Genomic DNA, 20,255 nt, shown 5'->3' with positions numbered 1-20,255 from the left:
TTGGAAGGACACACTCTGTTGTGTTGTATCCTTCACCATGCCCCAATGTCACGCACACTCATACCGTTGTGCAGATGTGTATGACCGTGCACAGACGCAATTACACACACACACACACACACACACACACACTACACTCTCTCTTGCAGAGCTCCCCGTGGAGGCATCGGGTGAGTATGGATGGATCAATGTTCACAGAGACGGGTGGGGCTGGTGGGTTGCAGGCTTTCGGATGTTGGGTGAGTTAAGGACAACTTCAGTGTCTCTTGAAGGTCAAAGTCAGTCTGGTAATTCAGATGTTTTTTGTTGCTTACCAAGTTTGGCTTTTATTTCTGGCCGAACATTGGTGAAATGTCTTGAGAAAAACAAATGTGTGAGTGCGTGCGTGCGTGCGTGCGCGTGTGAGAGGATTTTAGCAGTCAACAGGCAGAGAGAATGGAAGATAACTTTGCCAGGATGACAAGTTGTTCAGTTTCGTTTCTTTTTTCTAATGGGCTGTCAGTTGGTCTCAATTTGTACTATAGCCAAAGGCTACGTTCAGAAGATTGGCAACACTGAATACATTATTTCTCTTCAACAAATGTCCCTTCTACAAGGTTAGAAGATAGTGCTGTTGAGTGAAGTTGCACAGGAACCCAATAACCATTCATTGTGTGTGTGTGTGTGTGTGTGTGTGTTAGCACCGTCTTGAACTCACAGATAGATATGTGCGCCAATATTTCATGTTTCAATATTACTGTTAGGCCATGTCACAGGGGATCTGTGATCTACTGAGCATCCCATTTCTACTTTGATTTGAACTGGCGAGAGGGTTATGAGACCCTCAGTGACCAAGTATAATCCTTCTACCCTAATTGAAAAGGGGTGCAAAGGACCATGCCCGTTTTTCTGTCAGTCTTCTTCTACCAAACCACTCTGTTTGCATAAATCTCTCCTTGCTCAAATACTAATGCATGCCAAAGGAAATTCAACGCACTACTTTGCATGCTTACAATTTGCATATTTAACGTTGCATTTGTATGATATACTATGTTATTGTGCAACATTGCCAGTGCATCAAGTGCTGTGATGCAAGTGACATTCACCGGGCCCTCCCCTTTTCACTGCGTGCACACACACACACACACACACACACACACACACACACACACACACACACACACACACACACACACACACACACACACACACACACACACACGACTGGGCACCTGGATGAGTGGGCTACCTGGACGACTGGGCACCTGGAAGAGTGGGCTACCTGGACAGGTGGGCACGTGGACAACTGGTCACCTGGATGAGTGGGCACCTGGACACATGGCCACCTAGGAGTTGCCACCTGGGCGAGTGGGCAGTGGGCACCTGGACAACTGGCTACGTGACGAGTGGGCACCTGGATAACTGGCCACCTGGACGAGTGGGAACCTGGACAACTGGCCACCTGGACGAGTGGGCACCTGGACAACTGGCTACCTGACGAGTGGGCACCTGGACAACTGGCCACCTGGACGAGTGGGAACCTGGACAACTGGCCACCTGGACGAGTGGGCACCTGGACAACTGGTTACCTGACGAGTGGGAACCTGGACAACTGGCCACCTGGACGAGTGGGAACCTGGACAACTGGCTACCTGACGAGTGGGCACCTGGACAACTGGCCACCTGGACGAGTGGGAACCTGGACAACTGGCCACCTGGACGAGTGGGCACCTGGACAACTGGCCACCTGGACGAGTGGACAACTGGCCACCTGGACGAGTGGGCACCTGGACAACTGGCCACCTGGACGAGTGGGCACCTGGACAACTGGCCACCTGGACGAGTTAGCTTAATTAGCTTGCCTGTGAGCAACAATTAAATACAAAAGTTCACAAACAGTAGTTCATTTTGGTCTGTAGGCTCCTGTAAGGTCAGCTGTGTGTGTAACTCCAGGTATATATTCAATACTTGAATAAAATTGCAGATGGGTGAATGTTAATAGTTTGAATTCTGTGTGAATAAAATTAAATATTAGTCTGGATATTGCATTAGTAAAGATTGTGAGTGTGCAGCCCTGCGGAGGAACGTCATTATTAATTGGGCCCCGCCCTCTTCGCCCAGACTCTGCCCTGTGCTCCCCCCCCCCTCCCCAAGAGAGACCCTCCTCCAAGAAGGCAACATACATCCCTCCCCTTTTCACCAGCTACCTTCCTTCCTTTCTCTCTCTCTCTCTCTCTCTCTCTCTCTCTCTCTCTCTCTCTCTCATACACACACACACACTTTATTTATGTCCACACAAAGGAGATGCATACAACACATGCACTCACGCAACCTCTCTCTGTGTTCTCCATTCATTCAGATAGTGGCAGGCTTTCTGCCAGGCGCAGCTCCTACTCGCGTCAAGAGCAGGTAGAGGGAAAGAGTAAAAGGGGGTAGAGGAAGAGACAGGAAGAGAGAGAGAGAGGGAGAGAGATAGAGGAGGATCTCTCTGGCTGCCATAGATACTGGGTGTGTTACTGTGAGTGTGTGTGCGTGTGTGTGCACATGTGTGTGTGTGTGTGTGCATCGTATCGGCGTGTTGCTCAACCATGGCGGGCAGCCTGTTTGGAAGGCTCTCCCTGGAGGAGGAGGACTCTGCCAACTCTCTAGAGGGCCTGGATGTCAAGGAGGGAGATGGTAAGAGGACAGAAGTCACTCACAGTCTTCACCGGCAGGGCGTGGGAACGAGGGAGGCTCAGTGGGATATGGTGTGTGGGTGGGTGTGTGGGTGGGTGGGTACGGGGAGCTGTGTAAGCTGCGTGCTGGGCATATTGGGATTACGCCAGGGAACAGAGATGGTGAAGGAGCTTTGAGAGGAGGCAAGGTTTCGGGTTTAGGAGGATATCTTTGGTTGTAAGAATTAGGTCTTTGCTCTAATTAAAGGCATTGTGAAGCCTCTTTAGTGGACGAACTAAAGTGGGTGGATGATGACACTGGATTAGTGTTAAAGAGCTAAGAACAATTCTAGGATAACAGGAGTGTCACCTGGGGCATTATAAGACTTTTGACGATTTTTTGCTTACTGTTAGGAATCAGTTATCCTAGAAATGAAGCTTATTCTACGGTTGTTGTGCTTTGTTTGTGACTTATTTGTATGTGGCTAAGAGCGTGCGCTGAACATCTGGCATGCAAATGTAAATGATGGTGGATAGGGGATGAAAGTACTAACTGAAGTGAAGGACACTGTTCGCTGATGCAAAACCGTGCAGATTCACTGCTGCACCTGCTCCTGATGAGCTCCCTTCAGGTCTGATGAAGATGAGCGTTGACAGACGACGGCTCAGCACAGCTCGGGACGTGCAGGAATGTTGCCGTGTGGCGCCCGACCACAATTCCAGGAGGACAGAGCAACACACACAGTAGTATAACGAGGTGCACATGGCACCACACCAGTTGATGCCAATGTCTACTACTCAGTATAAAAACATGTTGTCATTTTGTCTGACCATACACAATGCTGCTGTGCTCTTTGCACACCAATTGTTCACTATAGATTGGAGATATGGGGGAAAGCACTTAGTGAAATCATGCACAAGGCCGTTTTATCATTTTATGCACTACCTTACAAGGGGATATTAAATCTTTATGACCCAAATATCTTGAATCTTCAATCAGTGGGGCTGCTGTGCTGTCTGTGTCTAGCCATGTATGACAATGTATCTTACAAGTAAGCACATTGGTAGTGCACTGACAGTATTTGCTCACACAGCACAGTCAGAGGATAGAGCTATACGACTGTTTAATAATTGATGATGGTCATTAATATTTCATGATATCCTGCATACTACAATATCACAGTATACAGTTTACTGAGAGTGTGTCCGTTCCTATCTATTTACCCTATGTATTCCCGTGGTATTTGTTTATTGGTATCGTTTTTCACGGGAGCTACAAGCAACCTTCTGCACATTTGTAACATAAAACCAACAACATATACATTGTTCCTAAAGTAAATACTATATTCAATTTCATTAGCGTGCGTGTGTGCGTGCGTGCATGCGCGTGTGTGTGTGCCCGTGTGTGCGTGCGTGTGTGCGTGCGCGCATGCGTGCACAGTGAGAAGGCCATTACCTTGTTAACGGAACTGACAAGATAGCCAGGACAGTTATAATGAATCACATGTCTGTGCATTCACATTCCAATCTATCATTTGGGGCTGAATATGCTCAGTGTGTATTTGAGAGGGACAGAATGTGCCCAGGTGTAAATGTCTGTGACTGTGCAAATTGTGTGTGAGAGATGGATTTTTTTCCCCAACCGCATTGTGCATTTATGTTTAGCAGTTACTATACTTGTATATGATTCATATGTAACATTCTCCTGATCAGAGACACAAGACATCGTTCAAACAAGCATCTAGTCTTGGTCTTCGTCCCCCCCCGAGTGTTAATTTGACTGCCATTTCTTTTTCAGTCTCTTTGGTGATAGTTCTGAAATCAGAGACGTGTCACATGTACATGCATAAAACAAAACGCATTTGACAAACAAGTACATGACAAACTGGAAACACCAACAAGCAACATCCCAAATATCAGAGATCGGTACTTTAAATTCCATCTATGGGGCATAATATTTAAAACCACTTTTGTCAAGTAAACATCTTTAAAAGCTAAATAGTCCTGGAGCAAATATTATGGGGGTGGTTTGAGAAGTTTAAGATTAAATCTGTAAATGCCTCATTACCAGATATTCTGTGTACCAGATTTATCTTCTGATTTGCGTGATAGGCAGATCAGGATTTATGTCTAATATAGTCTCTCTCTCACACACACACACACACACACACACACACACACACACACACACACACACACACACACACACACACACACACACTGTCCTGACTTGCCCCTACACATGGTAATATTCAGTGTGCAGGCATGCTCTAATGGTGTTCAAACATGGATGATGGATCAGTAGAGTGGCATGAATGGGTTAGGATTAGGCTGTCAACAGTAATGGCTTGGTTTCACAAGTAAAGGACTAATCATTCTGGTTCTGGCTGAGGGTACTCAATAATGCCATGACAAGCGCAGCTATTTCAGCCACATCATGTTGTGTCGATTACCGTTTGCTCATTCATTAAACCCACCGCAATTAGAACGGAGGCACGGAAAAATAATACATATTTCAAAGTTGAGTCGATGGACTGCTTCTCTTTTATTTCTGCAATCTGTCAAATTGTGCGTAACCCTTACTGCCAGGTGCCAGAGGGCGAAGTCTGTGTGTGTTACTTGTCCACTCATAAAATGTCACTAAATATCACCAGCTTGCTAATGAGATAATCCAACAACCCCCCACACCCCCAAGTCTGCTTGGAACAACCATCACCATGGTGATGGTGGATGGGGATGGGGTGGCTTAAACGCTAGTTTCCGCAGCCCACTGCCTTGGTGATTGGTTGCCCAAGAGAGCATGGGGGGTTGGGTATGCTTATCAACATTGTGTGCACAAGTGTTTTACCCTAGAAATCTCCCTATTCAAGGTATGGTTCCACAGACTGTTTTACGATGCAAAGTTATTCAGCACATTACAGTGCAAAGTTACTATGCAGCGTTTCATCATCCTCTGTAATAGGCTCACATAAAATGGGGCATATTATATCATCATGATTAACTAAGTTTATGAGGAAGTGTAGTGGACTTAACTTTGTACAAAACAAGGCCTTTAATAACTGTCATGGCTTGAATTTGCAGTGTTATATTTGGTTCCATTGACTACATAATCCATCATTGTCAAAACATGTTAAAGACAAAAAAAAAGGCTATGTCTTCTTTAATGCAGTGTACAATGTTTTACTGTTAAACCATTTATACATTTTATTTTGAATATTTGAGGGGCACTAGCCCCTCAAACGTCTTCTTTCGGAAATTACGTCATGTGGCAGCCAAGACTATGGACTTTTAAATTACGTCATGTGGCAGCCAAGACTATGGACTTTTAAATTACGTCATGTGGCAGCCAAGACTATGGACTTTTAAATTACGTCATGAGGCAGCCAAGACTATGGACTTTTAAATTACGTCATGTGGCAGCCAAGACTATGGACTTTTAAATTACGTCATGTGGCAACCAAGACTATGGACTTTTAAATTACGTCATGTGGCAGCCAAGACTATGGACTTTTAAATTACGTCATGTGGCAGCCAAGACTATGGACTTTTAAATTACGTCATGTGGCAGCCAAGACTGGACTTTTAAATTACGTCATGTGGCAGCCAAGACTGGACTTTTAAATTACGTCATGTGGCAGCCAAGACTATGGACTTTTAAATTACGTCATGTGGCAGCCAAGACTATGGACTTTTACATTTTGAAAAAAACCAAAACAGCACCACTCGTGACATCATGTTTTTTATTTTTTTAACAATGATGGATTGAGAGGTAAAAACATATATACAACAAATCACTGCCAGTATTCTTTAACTTTTACTTTACCTCCATCCATTTTGAATGAGCCTTCTGAAGTTGATGAATTGAAATGGACAGCCAATCTCTGTGGCAGCCAAACACAGCCAAACACAACTTGCCATCTTGAAATCTTAACAGCACTTCAGTAAGTCTGCTATTTTATATCCTGATTGCTGTCTGCTGCTGCTGCCGAGCAACTGTAGTCTTTGGAATTGGTCACTTGTTCCAATTTCAATTGTAGACAATCCAATCGAAGTTCTTGTTCGCTGTGTCTGTTCTGGTACTGTAGATATCTAGGCCAGGCTAATGAGAATAACTTAATATCTGCAATCGGGCAAGCAAAGCAGTACAATTTTGACAGCTGGTATTCACATATTGGAAAGCCTGGCTGAGAATAAGAAATTTCATTCAAAATGAACGTATTTAGGATAGAATAGGATAGTATTTTAATCCAGAGGGAAATGCTTAGCAGCACACGGGAGTAAGGATGAAACAAAGATAAAGGTGTAGAGAAGAAGCACAGAGAAGTAACAAAAAGGGTAACACAATAATATAAAGATACTACAAAGACACGATAATATAAAGACAGTTTAAAAACAGTATAAAGATACAGTATAAAGATACTTATATAGATAAGATGTATAAAGATACCTGGCCTGGTTTGTATAGTGAAAAGACCACCAATACTGTAGTAGGTGGACATGGAGGGGAGCATAATAATCAACAAAAATGAGATAAATTGACCTGAACGCCTAGGGACTGCCTCCACTATGCCTATCCTTACACCTAGGGACTGCCTCCACTAGGCCTATCCTTACACCTAGGGACTGCCTCCACTATGCCTATCCTTACACCTAGGGACTGCCTCCACTAGGCCTATCCTTACACCTAGGGACCGCCTCCACTATGCCTATCCTTACACCTAGGGACTGCCTCCACTAGGCCTATCCTTACACCTAGGGACCGCCTCCACTATGCCTATCCTTACACCTAGGGACCGCCTCCACTATGCCTATCCTTACACCTAGGGACTGCCTCCACTATGCCTATCCTTACACCTAGGGACCGCCTCCACTATGCCTATCCTTACACCTAGGGACTGCCTCCACTAGGCCTATCCTTACACCTAGGGACCGCCTCCACTATGCCTATCCTTACACCTAGGGACTGCCTCCACTAGGCCTATCCTTACACCTAGGGACTGCCTCCACTAGGCCTATCCTTACACCTAGGGACTGCCTCCACTAGGCCTATCCTTACACCTAGGGACCGCCTCCACTATGCCTATCCTTACACCTAGGGACCGCCTCCACTATGCCTATCCTTACACCTAGGGACTGCCTCCACTATGCCTATCCTTACACCTAGGGACTGCCTCCTAGGGACTGCCTCCACTATGCCTATCCTTACACCTAGGGACTGCCTCCACTATGCCTATCCTTACACATAGGGACTGCCTCCACTATGCCTATCCTTACACCTAGGGACTGCCTCCACTATGCCTATCCTTACACCTAGGGACTGCCTCCACTAGGCCTATCCTTACACCTAGGGACTGCCTCCACTATGCCTATCCTTACACCTAGGGACTGCCTCCACTAGGCCTATCCTTACACCTAGGGACTGCCTCCACTATGCCTATCCTTACACCTAGGGACCGCCTCCACTATGCCTATCCTTACACCTAGGGACTGCCTCCTAGGGACTGCCTCCACTATGCCTATCCTTACACCTAGGGACTGCCTCCACTATGCCTATCCTTACACCTAGGGACTGCCTCCTAGGGACTGCCTCCACTATGCCTATCCTTACACCTAGGGACTGCCTCCACTATGCCTATCCTTACACCTAGGGACTGCCTCCACTATGCCTATCCTTACACCTAGGGACTGCCTCCACTATGCCTATCCTTACACCTAGGGACTGCCTCCACTAGGCCTATCCTTACACCTAGGGACTGCCTCCACTATGCCTATCCTTACACCTAGGGACCGCCTCCACTATGCCTATCCTTACACCTAGGGACCGCCTCCACTATGCCTATCCTTACACCTAGGGACTGCCTCCTAGGGACTGCCTCCACTATGCCTATCCTTACACATAGGGACTGCCTCCACTATGCCTATCCTTACACCTAGGGACCGCCTCCACTATGCCTATCCTTACACCTAGGGACTGCCTCCTAGGGACTACCTCCACTATGCCTATCCTTACACCTAGGGACTGCCTCCACTATGCCTATCCTTACACCTAGGGACTGCCTCCTAGGGACTGCCTCCACTATGCCTATCCTTACACCTAGGGACTGCCTCCACTATGCCTATCCTTACACCTAGGGACTGCCTCCACTAGGCCTATCCTTACACCTAGGGACCGCCTCCACTATGCCTATCCTTACACCTAGGGACTGCCTCCACTATGCCTATCCTTACAAATAATGTTTATTGTTTGTTTATTAGGACTTTGTCTTTTGACTTTTGGACTTTGACTGTGTTTGGCAGTCAATCATGACTAGGTCGCTAATAAAAACGGGCCGGTTGTAGGTCAGGTTTCACCTGACAAAAACAACAGATGCATTTCTACATGTGTGTGCTTAGAGCAATGGCGAGCTAATCTGACAGCCTTGTTTTTAGCTTGTTTTGCAATTTTTGCATATCTTTCTTTGCAGTAAATGGCTGGGCAGTACTCCTAAAGCTTGAATTGCTTCCAGTGTATTTACCAAGTTATACTTGGAACATTTCCTAGACAGCAGCAATGTTCCTTTTCATTTTAGTTACTATATTTTCAGTACAGTATGTTTAGTCAACTTTAGTCTAGAAGATTCTAATACAATGCCCAGCAGCTTAGCTTCTTACTTGTTCCATATGGCTTTCCGTCAAGTGATAGGCTCTGCAGTTGAGGATCATTATCCAACTAGATCCAAACACCATTGCAACCTCTGAATCATCAAAAGATGAGTGACTGATAGCCACTATATGTGAATGTTTTGGGATTCAACAAAACCACACAGTTCATGCACCTTGTTCTTCAGTCTACACACATCCGCTTTTTTTGCAGATTAATAGAATGTGACAGTGAGTTCACAGTTAAAAACATAACATCAGCACACCTTTAAAAATGTCATGTCCCCAGGTGCGGCGGCTTTGGGATGCCATTAGCCTCAGTACCTCAGCTTTTATTTTCGTTCGCTACAGCTCAAAAAATGAAAGCCTGGGAGAACGTGAGACATTTCCTGGTCTAGGAGTGGGAGTGAACTACAGTGCAGAGGGGCGTCGCTCTCAATATAGTGACATCAGTTTCTTCCGCTGTTTTCTACCAGGGAGGGGGGTTCTGATCAGTGAACCAATATTTCTCTAATGCTTGCTCCATGCGTGCCTGCCTCTCTAGACCAGAAAGCACGCTGGCTGGGCCAGGCTAAGGTGCCATTGCAGGGGAAAATTATCAAGTTTGTCGTTCCCCTGTACTGCTAAAAGACTGATTGCAATATACCAGAAGAATGGAGATCAGCTGAATTATGGACTATGGTTGCAAATATTCCTAGAGACTACTGTATCTATGGAGGGAGCTGCCTAGTCTAGCCTCTTGGAACTCTGTAATGTAGAACAACAGTTGTGGAGAGTCACCCATAAATCCCTTCCTACAGTACCTGTTATATGTGTTGCATCTCTGGTGTGTCCTACAGATCTAGTTTTTAAAAAATATATTTATAACCTGTATTTTTGTTTTAATATTTCTACCTTTTGTCCTTTATGTGCCTGTACTGTTTTAGTTTGTTTTGTATGCTAAAGAAATAGTACAAGTAAGAGAAAAAACAAGATTGTTGTTCCCCAGAAAAGCAATTTCACCGCTCTCCCGTTCCTCCCTGAAATGTGGGAGAAGTTATTTACTTTTCATTCAGACTGAATGAGTTTAATCTTCACTTATGTAGATTTTGGTCACTCTGACATTTTTGGCTCTGCTGCTGGTTTCCCAGTGCAGTGCACTCGCTTGACTTCAAGGTTCCGCTACAACGGTAGATCTCTTCTTCAATCATGCAATTTTGTTTTCGCAATTAATTGTTGTAGATGATGTGGAAAATAAGTCTATAGAATGTTGTCGCTCTGTTGCTTCCGCATAAACCAGAACCGGCATTAGGTCCCGCCTACCTTTATTAAAGGAGCAGCATAATATATAGTATATATGGTGGTGAGACCAGCTATGTTTGGTTTGTATGGTCGCACTGAGGAAAAGACAGGAAGCAGAGCTGGAGGTAGCAGAGACTAAAAGGTTGAGGTTCTCTCTGGGAGTAACAAGGATGGTTAGGATCAGGAACGAGTACATCAGAGGGACAGCGCATGTCAGATGTTTTGGAGATAAAGCCAGAGAGGCCAGACTGAGATGGTTTGGACATGTACAGAGGAGGGATAGTGAGTATATCGGTAGAAGGATGCTGAGGTTGGAACTGCCAGGCAGGAGGCCTAGAGGAAGGCCAAATAGAAGATGTATGGATGTAGTTAAAGAGGACATGAAGTTAGTTGGTGTGAGAGAAGAGGAGGCCGGGGTGAGAGGGAGGCAGATGATTCACTGTGGCGACCCCTGAAGGGAAAAGCCGAAAGGAAAAAAAGGAGAAGAGATTAACAGTGGTTCACATACACATTATCAACAGAACTCAGTAAAAAACGACTAGTTGAATTCTCCTTTAACATAACTATATGTATTTATGTATGTTACAGTTAATAAATACAGTTACGTAGTATAGGGCGTCCCTATTTTTAGTATGTCATTATAGGTGAAAATGCTCAATTCTTCCGAAAATAACAAAAGGCATTGAATCACAAAATTATGTGAGCTTGTACAGTAGATTAGCTGCCATTTTTGCTGGTAGGGGAAATTGCTTGTAGATTAATTCAATGTAGTACAAAATAGAATAGAAGGGATGAGGACGGAAGGCACTGGAGCAACTCAGACAGTTTAAGCCCTTATTTTATTCACAGGGTGCAAGTAAAAATTCACGTTTCGATGTATCGGTCACATCTTCGACCTGACATCATGACAACATTTCGATGTATCGGTCACATCTTCGACCTGACATCATGACAACATTTCGATGTATCGGTCACATCTTCGTCAGGTCATGATGACCTGACCTGACGAAGATGTGCTAGATCTGCTAGTTAATGCACTAAATGCAGGTTAACCAACAGCATTCATTTATTAAAAGAAATGTACAGTATATAAAAAGAAATGTAGAGATACAAAGACGGCAACTATATAAATTGTACATGCACAGTTGTGTTGAAAAATGTCATCCTATACAGAGTGCATTGCCTCAATGGGAGAATGAATGAAATATATTCAGTTGAATAGCATTCCACAAGGGCTTTGAGATAGAAAGAGTCGAAGAGGGCATATAGGGATAGCTCATAATTAAACGCATACCGTGAAATGTTTAATCTGCTCCGGTGCAAACCACCAAGGACTGTGCTCCATTCCAAGATAATTCTCCGCCATTGTCTTGGACACCCATTTCGCCTCACCTAAGGGACTGACAGTAATTATACAGAGTCTTGCTGGAGAGCATAGAATATAATCAAAATTTTACTGCAGTCTCCTGAGCGTTTCATTATTATGTGTCTGTCAAAATTCTCAATGTGTTGGGTCTCCCGTCACAGTAAACTTTGGTGTGTTCATTTAACTATGCACTGTTAAATGAATCCATAATGATAAATATTTACCCTCAAGAGTTAAATTAACACACCAGACTTTACTGTGTGGAAACTGTGAGTCATTGTGCAGGGCTTGCCTTAAAGGACATACAAGGATGAGAATAATATGAACCAGCTCTTGTCAAAAGAGATAATGAGAACATGGCTAGAGGTTGGAAAGACAGCTTTACAAAAATGATTAGTGAAGAAAATGCATCACAGAGAAAGCTGCTAGCCTTTTAATATCCAAAGAGCATCTCTGTAGGTCTTGGCTCACATTCTTATATTGATGGCAGTGTTGGTAGACAGTAGCCAACCTCTTTGTTTCTCTTCTGTGACCCTGAATCTGTGACAGCAAATCAACTCCGTCTCATCTCTCCTGAGTCCCTTCCTTCTTTGTAGGGCTGGGAATATTGAGCATTGTCTTTGTGATTATTCTATAGAGGGTATGCACGTGACATCATCATCAAACCTGGAGGTTATGCAGGAATGCCTACTGAGTGGCCTACTGAGTGAAACTACTTTCTGGCCTTGACAACCCATGCATCCAAACAGAAAAGTCTGATTGCATTAAACAACATTAAACAATGTTAAACTCACTTTGCATGTTGCTTTGCCACTCTATTTTCCACTCGATGTGACATTCACTTTAAGTATGCGCATACCGTCTATTGATAACCTTTTACTTTTAATAAAATCTACAACCTCACGATGTGCATAAAGCATTTTTTATTTTAGTATAATCTATGATTTTCCTTTTTTTTAAATCAATGAAACCATTTAGTTTGATTTCAGGTCCTTACACCCCAGGAGCATGAGGAATAAACGATGCGTTCTGAACATTTCACATTGTGGTTGGTGTGCTGTATTATGGTGCACCCTAACCTAAGTGTATTATGGTGCACCCTAACCTAAGTGTATTATGGTGCACCCTAACCTAAGTGTATTATGGTGCACCCTAACCTGTTGGTGTGCTGTATTATGGTGCACCCTAACCTAAGTGTTTCTGTTGGTGTGCTGTATTATGGTGCACCCTAACCTAAGTGTATTATGGTGCACCCTAACCTAAGTGTATTATGGTGCACCCTAACCTAAGTGTATTATGGTGCACCCTAACCTAAGTGTATTATGGTGCACCCTAACCTAAGTGTTTCTGTTGGTGTGCTGTATTATGGTGCACCCTAACCTAAGTGTATTATGGTGCACCCTAACCTAAGTGTATTATGGTGCACCCTAACCTAAGTGTATTATGGTGCACCCTAACCTAAGTGTTTCTGTTGGTGTGCTGTATTATGGTGCATCCTAACCTAAGTGTATTATGGTGCACCCTAACCTAAGTGTATTATGGTGCACCCTAACCTAAGTGTATTATGGTGCACCCTAACCTAAGTGTTTCTGTTGGTGTGCTGTATTATGGTGCACCCTAACCTAAGTGTATTATGGTGCACCCTAACCTAAGTGTTTCTGTTGGTGTGCTGTATTATGGTGCACCCTAACCTAAGTGTATTATGGTGCACCCTAACCTAAGTGTATTATGGTGCACCCTAACCTAAGTGTATTATGGTGCACCCTAACCTAAGTGTTTCTGTTGGTGTGCTGTATTATGGTGCACCCTAACCTAAGTGTATTATGGTGCACCCTAACCTAAGTGTATTATGGTGCACCCTAACCGAAGTGTATTATGGTGCACCCTAACCTAAGTGTTTCTGTTGGTGTGCTGTATTATGGTGCACCCTAACCTAAGTGTATTATGGTGCACCCACATTCTTATATTGATGGCAGTGTTGGTAGACAGTAGCCAACCTCTTTGTTTCTCTTCTGTGACCCTGAATCTGTGACAGCAAATCAACTCCGTCTCATCTCTCCTGAGTCCCTTCCTTCTTTGTAGGGCTGGGAATATTGAGCATTGTCTTTGTGATTATTCTATAGAGGGTATGCACGTGACATCATCATCAAACCTGGAGGTTATGCAGGAATGCCTACTGAGTGGCCTACTGAGTGAAACTACTTTCTGGCCTTGACAACCCATGCATCCAAACAGAAAAGTCTGATTGCATTAAACAACATTAAACAATGTTAAACTCACTTTGCATGTTGCTTTGCCACTCGATTTTCCACTCGATGTGACATTCACTTTAAGTATGCGCATACCGTCTATTGATAACCTTTTACTTTTAATAAAATCTACAACCTCACGATGTGCATAAAGCATTTTTTATTTTAGTATAATCTATGATTTTCCTTTTTTTTAAATCAATGAAACCATTTAGTTTGATTTCAGGTCCTTACACCCCAGGAGCATGAGGAATAAACGATGCGTTCTGAACATTTCACATTGTGGTTGGTGTGCTGTATTATGGTGCACCCTAACCTAAGTGTATTATGGTGCACCCTAACCTAAGTGTATTATGGTGCACCCTAACCTAAGTGTATTATGGTGCACCCTAACCTGTTGGTGTGCTGTATTATGGTGCACCCTAACCTAAGTGTTTCTGTTGGTGTGCTGTATTATGGTGCACCCTAACCTAAGTGTATTATGGTGCACCCTAACCTAAGTGTATTATGGTGCACCCTAACCTAAGTGTATTATGGTGCACCCTAACCTAAGTGTATTATGGTGCACCCTAACCTAAGTGTATTATGGTGCACCCTAACCTAAGTGTTTCTGTTGGTGTGCTGTATTATGGTGCATCCTAACCTAAGTGTATTATGGTGCACCCTAACCTAAGTGTATTATGGTGCACCCTAACCTAAGTGTATTATGGTGCACCCTAACCTAAGTGTTTCTGTTGGTGTGCTGTATTATGGTGCACCCTAACCTAAGTGTATTATGGTGCACCCTAACCTAAGTGTTTCTGTTGGTGTGCTGTATTATGGTGCACCCTAACCTAAGTGTATTATGGTGCACCCTAACCTAAGTGTATTATGGTGCACCCTAACCTAAGTGTATTATGGTGCACCCTAACCTAAGTGTTTCTGTTGGTGTGCTGTATTATGGTGCACCCTAACCTAAGTGTATTATGGTGCACCCTAACCTAAGTGTATTATGGTGCACCCTAACCGAAGTGTATTATGGTGCACCCTAACCTAAGTGTATTATGGTGCACCCTAACCTAAGTGTTTCTGTTGGTGTGCTGTATTATGGTGCACCCTAACCTAAGTGTATTATGGTGCACCCTAACCTAAGTGTTTCTGTTGGTGTGCTGTATTATGGTGCACCCTAACCTAAGTGTATTATGGTGCACCCTAACCTAAGTGTATTATGGTGCACCCTAACCTAAGTGTTTCTGTTGGTGTGCTGTATTATGGTGCACCCTAACCTAAGTGTATTATGGTGCACCCTAACCTAAGTGTTTCTGTTGGATTGTGGGGTTAGATCAACTACAAATGATTCCCGAGCGCGGCACGGCTTGCGGCTCACCACTCCGAGAGATGGATCAAATGCGGAGAACAAATTTCGCATATACAGCAATGTGTGTGAGAAATGGTAGATTTTTAAACTTTAATCTTGAATCATCAAATTATTAATTTGTTAATGCCTCATTCATACAAGTTGATGCTTTTATTCGCGTTGTTTTAAAGTTTCTTTATCGGCATGTAATACGGTATTTGCGTTCTGTGTGGTGCAGCATGTACTCATAACACAAATGGCAGTAACTACGAAACAAGCACTCCCAGTGTGTAAGGACCTTTATACCAGTGTCCCAGCATCATATCTTCCCTCCCCATCCTCTATTGCTCTTCCTAACCACAACTCCAACAGGACAGCCTCCGCTAAGTGCTACGAGAGCTAAGAGCTCTGTGTTCCCTGTTGTGCTCTCCAGCAACAAACGATAACAACTGAGCTGAGATTGTTTGGTTGTGCCCTTGACATTGAGTCTAATTGACGCTCTCTTCGGAGGTGGTCTCAGACCTGGACAAGACTGCAAAGGCGGAATGGTTGTCCTTATGCTCAAGGTTTCCTTGTAATTACATGCAGGAGTACAGTGTACTCTGTGCACTGTCTGGAGGTGAAGAGAGTGTACAGACCTGTCCTCCGACTGAGGACAGGTCAACCAAAGTAAGGCAATGAAACTGGGCTGCATTTGATTTATATCTGACTGACATCTTGCTGACACCCATCATGTGATTCCGTAAATAAAGGTTCACTATATTTTTGGTCTTGGTGCTTTTCACAATCTCAGTTCACAATCTCAGTTCACAAAAGCGTAAATCTAATTTAATAAGCACCACCTTTGTCTGTGAAGGGACTTTGTAGGCATTTAACAATTCCCATTCCGTTCACATCTACCGTGTTAGTTTGGCTGCTGCCCCTGTCCCTGCCACACTGGATTTGTCTCTGAAAATAAGACCTACTCGAGCATAAAACGATACCGGTATTTGTTCTCTAGTTTCCTAGTAGAGTAGTCTGTGTACAGCATGTACCAGGGCTTCTTCATTTGTGTACACCAGAGACCACCACTGTTTCTAGTTTTACAATCTGCTAAAAAAAGGGGTCACATGGTATTGTGAAAACTGCAACACAACTAAACTTGTGTTGCAATTTATTTTTCCTGCTGAATGTTGCAAATGTGAGATGAAATCTAATGCATGCACACGCAGCTTTTTCTGCATAATTTCTGGTTCAGCAAAGGGAAAGAAAATGTCCATTGGCCCAGAATATGAGATGATATTGCTAATTTTGAATACAGTAAAATATTTTGTTCCAACTTGCAATTTGATTTATAGTTCCAGAGATTCTGCACAAACCCAGAGTTCTGTAGAACACCTTATTTTCTGAAAAAGAATTAAGCCCCTCGTGATTTGAAAGTAGCTGTAGTCGATGTTCTTTTGGACAGGTTTCTTTTGGTAGAGTTTAGGTACAGTAGAGTCCTATATGTCCTAAACACAGCAAAAGAGCGTTAATTTAACAGGAAGTGAACCACTAAAACCCCAGCATCCGTATTCTGGAGAAAACGTAAATAAAATAGCAGATCTGCAAGCAGACTAGTTTCACACAATAGTTACTTTAGAGCCCAGAGGGTTTCCGACTTTCCGCTCAACAACATATTTGTTTTTTTATTAATATAATTTTTATCCCACGATTTTGCAACCCATTTTTTTCACCCAGTGTCAAGTATCTAATGTAATCCTGGGCGCTACACTTCCTCTGCCAACCATGGGGGGGCAGCGGACTGACCTCATCCTTCATTCTATGCATGAGGAGTCCAAGCTGCTTCTTTTCACCTGACAGAGGGGAGTTTTCCTGGCTGGACGTAGCGCGTGGAAGGAACACATTATTCCGACCAGTTCCTTTCCCCACCAATTTACAATTTACAATTTAGGCATTTAGCAGACGCTCTTAATCCAGAGCGACTTACATTAAGCAAGAACAAAAAAAAGCATGGGAATACATCACATAAAAAGCATTTATCATGAAACATGCGTACCGTAAGCTAAGAACGTAACAGTGGAATATCTATATAATGAAACTATACATATAAACTATACATATATACTATACTATGCTATACATATGTACTATGATGTGCTATGACTACATACAATGCAATTATAGTGCTGTCTACATAACATGCTATAAGTCTGTATCAAATGATAGCTACAGAAATGCTATCTAAGGAGGTAGGGTAAGTGCTATGGGCCATGATGGAGTCTGAAAAGGTGGGTTTTCAGACCACCATCAGGTGCCCCGGCTGGCCAGGGGGAGGTAGTTTAGAGACCAGGATTACTGCATGTCTTTTGTGAGGGTACCTACCCTAGGGGACACAGGGAGAACATGCAAACTCCACACAGAAAGGCCCTTTTGCCAACCCCTCCTCGGGTATGGGCAAAACATATTGGTTTTAAGTGGTTAAATTAACACTCAGGGTTTTGCGGTGTACCAGACTATTGTTCCACATGTTGCACACCTGAACCCTTCATTGAGCTCTTTACAGTACAATCGGTGCTAAATGGAGAAACCTCTGACAGTGTCAAGTTGCTGCGTGGAACATAGCGAATTGAAATGCACTGAGGTGAATAATGCCATTGCGCCTGAGTTCCCACACTCCAGAGGCCCAGAGCATGAAACCAGCAGACTAGAATACATGCTGCCTTCCAGGTGAAATGAGGCAAAAGATAGTTGTAAATAATCCAGTCCAACAAAAATGTGGCTTTGGTCCTCGCTATGCAACTTTATTTTGAGGTACGTGGAAGTGGGGAGAGACTCCGAGAGAGGAGTAGTTTTGACAGCAGCGAGTGTAAAGGATTTACACTCAACACTTCAAAAAGAAAGAAAAAACTGAGATGGGGAGCGATAAATAGATTATGAGGTGAGATCCAGGTGTCTTTCTCTGTGAACATACATATAAGATGTGGCTGGCAGATCTCCTCTGGCCTTCTATTGGACAGAGTGATAATGAAAGAAGCTAATCCTATCTTTTTGTTCTAGGAGGATAGGGAGTTTTTAATAATGTCAGTAAATAATACTGCAACATCCCCAGACAATGGGTATATTATTCATTATCCCTATGACCTTTCCCTTTCTCATAACCTCTTCACGACCACCAGGCAACGGCAAGGTGCTGGAAACTTTAATCTAAAGTCACGGTAAGGCATCCTTGATATTTAGACTTCTGCACTGCTTCAGCTGTCAGAGATGTTAAACCTGACTGGGGATTGATTTAGAGGGAAGTTGAGAAAGGCCAAGAGTTAGAAATGGAACAAAAAGGATAGTGGAACACTAAGCAAGTTTCTGACCTGCACACCCCCAGCACACACTTCAAAATGGCTTTGAGAAACCTTAGTTAGAACACATCTGAACCCTGTTCTGAAGTGAGCATAGAATCACCCCCAGACAGAGGCACCTTGTTGGAAGAAACAATGAAAAAGTGATGTAAGAGATGGAAAACCAGGAAGAAGAAAATAAAACAATATTTAAAGGGAACGAGAGAAAGAACAGGATCTAATGACGGAGTGGATCTTGCACTTCATGTGGTCAGTTGTCCGTGACATCGTAAGAAATCATCGCAAGGTTTCAGACCGATCCAAGCCCCATTGAAAAATGTATGGAGATGGACACACAGACACTCCTATAGACAGCTACTCACCTACTGAGCCATGTCGTAACAAGCGAGAGACAAAAGAAGCAAAACCGCAGAGAAAGTCAACCTGTAAGATGAGTTTGGTTGTTTGATGTGCTCCACCGAGATCAAATCTGACAACGTTTCCTTACTCATCTGATGGGAGAACAGTGGTACAACAGAAAGATGACAAGGCCTCATGGAAGACACTCGTCTAATTATTTGTTTAGAGAAAAACCAACGGACAGACAGACAGACAGAGCAAGAAATGGAGAACGACAAGAGACGCAATTACTTTTTTTAGAGTGAGACTGACAAGGACAGAGAGCGAATAGAATAGAGCGATTAACAGCACATTTTTACACTGTAGAAGCCATATTTTCTAATGAAAAAGGTTTTGACACTGACAGGTTGTACACAATATTGATTAATGAATATACTATGGATTTCCATCTAAAATAATAGAATAATAATTATAATAATGATAATTGTAGTACAATAACCGAAATCAATGATGCTGCAGTCTGATTGATCAGTCAATGCGTTACATTGTTTTCCAGTGAAAGATCTCCAAGTGTTGACGTATACGGCTATACGCTCATTAATTACAAACTGACTCTTTCTTCTACCCTTACTGGCTGCTTTTCCTTATGCTTTCCTTTCATCAGCAGAAACCACCACCAGGACAGTATCTTTATTCTTCATGTTTGACAACCAGACCAGGGATGGGATGTGTCTCTGTGTGCAGTGCAGATGATTTATGGCTCCATTGTTCATCCGGGAGATATTTTATTCTTGCAGTTGTTTAAAGAGAAGTGATGGGGTAACTGATAACTGTGTGTGTGTGTGTGTGTGTGTGTGTGTGTGTGTGTGTGTGTGTGTGTGTGTGTGTGTGTGTGTGTGTGTGTGTGTGTGTGTGTGTGTGTGTGTGTGTGTGTGTGTGTGTGTGTGTGTGACTGTGTGTGTGAGAGAGATATATATGTATTTATACTGTATATTTGCAGATAATGCCACTTCTCAAGATTCCATACAAACCATCTATCTACCTTTCCTTATTAATGAAGCACTAGACTAGCCGTAG

The 20,255-nt window shown here is 43.4% G+C and overlaps 1 protein-coding gene across 2 annotated transcripts in view; it reads left to right on the top strand.

Moving 5' to 3' along the window:
• mpp2b (MAGUK p55 scaffold protein 2b) overlaps positions 1-20,255 on the top strand; it is a 79,886-nt gene that overhangs the window by 20,107 nt on the left and 39,524 nt on the right. The gene's annotated exons all lie outside the window — the stretch shown is intronic.

This window comes from Electrona antarctica, assembly GCF_951216825.1.
Source record: "Electrona antarctica genome assembly, chromosome: 22".
NCBI classification, from domain to species: domain Eukaryota; kingdom Metazoa; phylum Chordata; class Actinopteri; order Myctophiformes; family Myctophidae; genus Electrona; species Electrona antarctica.
This window is presented reverse-complemented; position numbering and strand designations above follow the sequence as displayed.